Below are 3193 nucleotides of genomic sequence, written 5' to 3'. Positions count from 1 at the left end.
CCGGCGTATATGGTGCCCGTTCGAGCCGGGCTTGCCACCTACAATGGCGGGGCGCAAGCGGAGAGCTTTCCTTGTCCCTCCATGGGGGAACGGGTCTGCCTTGTTCCTTAATTACTAAGGGGACTTGGATTTCCAATTCATCCGTTCCTCCGCGGGCTCCTGGAGTTCTACGGCCTCCAATTACACAATCTCACCCCTGCCTCCATTCTTCATATCGCCGACTATGTTGCTCTCTGCGAGTTGTTCCTAGGCTGCGAGGCTCACTTCGAGCTGTGGAAAAGGCTATTATACCTTGTCCCTCGCACACAAAGGGAATCACTTTATCAAGTGAGCGGAGCCGAAATATGGCGCATCGCCGATACTGGATACCTGTCCGGTACCCCGAAGAAGCCGTCCGAAGACTGGCCTTCAGAATGGTTTTATATGGAGGACGTCCCCCTTCCGGACCCTGTTCGGTGGGGTCTACCTGAGTTCAACAATGCTCCTCTGAAGAAGCGCCGAAGTTGGCACCCACGGAGCCCCCAGGCGAAAGACAACGGAGATGTCCCCTATCTGATGAACCGGATCAAAGCACTGGCTCGATCAGGATTGACAATAACTGAAGTTATGTCGATTTGCATAATGCGGGGAGTGCAGCCACTTCAATATCGTGGGCACCCCTTGTGGTGTTATAACGGGGCGGATGACGCCACCCGCTGCGGGCGTAAGGGTCCGGACAATGCTGCCGCTCTAGCGAAGATTCTGTTCGAACTGTTCAAGGGTTAGGAAGAGGAGTTCACCCGCATCAAGCCACGGGATGGATTCTCCATGTACAATCCTCAAAGCTGGGTAAGTTATATCTCCCTGCTCCCATTTTTCCCGTATTCTTAGTCGTAAGTATTCACCTTGCCATTTTACGGCAGGAACTGCGAAAAGCCATAAAGGAGGTCAGCAGCCCTTCTCCACAACCAGAGGACCCTGACCGGGCCCTCGATTCCGTACTTGAAGAAGATCCGGTTATCTCCATGGAACTGATAGACTGGCAGTTCTATCAGTTAAGCTGCGACGATGCCCTGGTGGCCATTACGGCCGACTATCAATATCCTTCTTCATTCCGGCCCACCAGAAGGTGTCCTTCAAATCCAAATACATTTTGGTATTTCCTGGGTGAATCAAATATAGTGAATTATGGGCCTATTGTAAAATTAACTTCCTGATCTCCGAATATTTGGTACATAAACATGGTCTTCAAACCATAAGGTATCGTCCTCATCCTCACGAAATCCTTTAGCTTTTCCTTTGCTCATTTTCTCCTTAATAGAAGCAATCTCCTTGTCAGTCTTTTGAGCTTCTCTGATCTTATCCATCAAAGTAGACTGAATCTCCAATGCTGCTACATAGCCTCTTGGAACTATTTCCAAACATAGCTCTCGAAGATTTTCGGCTAACTCCCTTGGTAAATCTCCCGTCATTAGTGTGTTGACGTGGCTTTTACGGCTCAACGTGTCAGCTACTACATTAGCCTTTCCGGGGTGATAATGAAATTTCATATCATAATCCTTGATGAGCTCCAACCATCTCCTTTGCCTGAGATTCAACTCCTTCTGCGTGAAAATATACTTCAAACTCTTGTGATCCGTGTACACCTCACAATGGTTTCCAATGAGAAAATGTCTCCAAGTTTTTAACGCATGCACTACGGCTGCTAACTCCAAATCATGCGTAGCATAATTTAACTCATGCGGCTTAAGCTGTCGTGAGGCATAGGAAACCACTCTTCCTTCCTGCATAAGCACTGCTCCAAGTTCTCGACGTGAAGCGTCGCAATACACCTCATAATCCTTGGTCTGATCTGGCAAAATCAGTACTGGTGAGGTAACCAAACATTTCTTTAACTCCTGGAAACTAGCCTCACATTCTTCAGTCCATATGAACTTGGTATCCTTTTTCAACAACTCCGTCATAGGCTTCGCAATCTTTGAGAAATTCTCAATGAATCTCCGGTAGTATCCTGCGAGTCCAAGAAAACTCCGGATCTCTCCAACTGTTGTTGGGGCTTCCCAATTTGTCACGGTATCAACCTTAGTGGGATCTACTGCTATACCTTCTCCGGATATAACGTGTCCGAGAAATCCAACTTCTTTCAACCAAAACTCACATTTGCTAAACTTGGCATATAACTGGTGTTCTCTGAGCTTACCAAGTACCAAACGCAAATGCTCCTTATGCTCCTCCTCATTCTTCGAGTAAACAAGGATATCATCAATGAACACTACGACGAACTTATCCAAAAACTCCATAAACACTTTGTTCAGCATGTTCATAAAATATGTAGGTGCATTAGTCAGACCAAATGACATAACGGTATACTCGTACAGCCCATACCTAGTGGTAAAAGCCGTCTTAGGTATATCCTGTTCTCGAATCTTCAACTGGTGGTATCCTGATCGCAGATCGATCTTGGAAAATACCTTAGCTCCTTGCAATTCATCAAACAGATCATTGATCATCGGTAGTGGGCATTTGTTCTTGATGGTTACTTCATTTAATCCTCGATAATCAACAACCATCCTTAATGATCCATCTTTCTTCTCCACTAAAAGTACTGGCGAACCCCAAGATGAAGAACTTGGGTGAATATATCCTTTATCCAGTAACTCCTTAATCTGCTTCTTAATCTCCACCAAATCCTTTGCGGGCATCCTATATGGTCTCTTTGATATTGGCCCTGTGCCTGGCAAAAGCTCAATCAAAAACTCAATATCTCTATCCGGTGGCATGCCTGGCAACTCTTCTGGAAATACAACAGGGAAATCCTTCACTACTGGTACTTCCTCCTGCACAACTCCTGTTAGACAATTTACTTGAGTCCTTTTCGGCATATGCCGGGATACATACTTGATCCTTCTCCCTTCTGGGGTGGTAAGCAAGATCGACTTACTGGCGCAATCGATGTTTCCCCCATACATCGACAGCCAACCCATACCCAGAATTACATCCAATCCTTGTGATTCCAAAATGATCAAATCCGAGGGAAACACATGCCTACCTATACTCAATGGCACTTGAAAACATCCTTGGCTAGCCATATACTCCGCTCCTGGTGAGCTTACTAACATAGGTGTTCTAAGAACTTTGGTGGGTAGACTATACTTATCCACAAATCCCCTTGATATGTATGAATGTGATGCACCGGTATCAAAAAGAACGAGTG

Source organism: Triticum aestivum, chromosome 1A (assembly GCF_018294505.1).
Source record: "Triticum aestivum cultivar Chinese Spring chromosome 1A, IWGSC CS RefSeq v2.1, whole genome shotgun sequence".
Classification (NCBI taxonomy): domain Eukaryota; kingdom Viridiplantae; phylum Streptophyta; class Magnoliopsida; order Poales; family Poaceae; genus Triticum; species Triticum aestivum.
Note: the sequence above shows the minus strand (reverse complement) of the source record.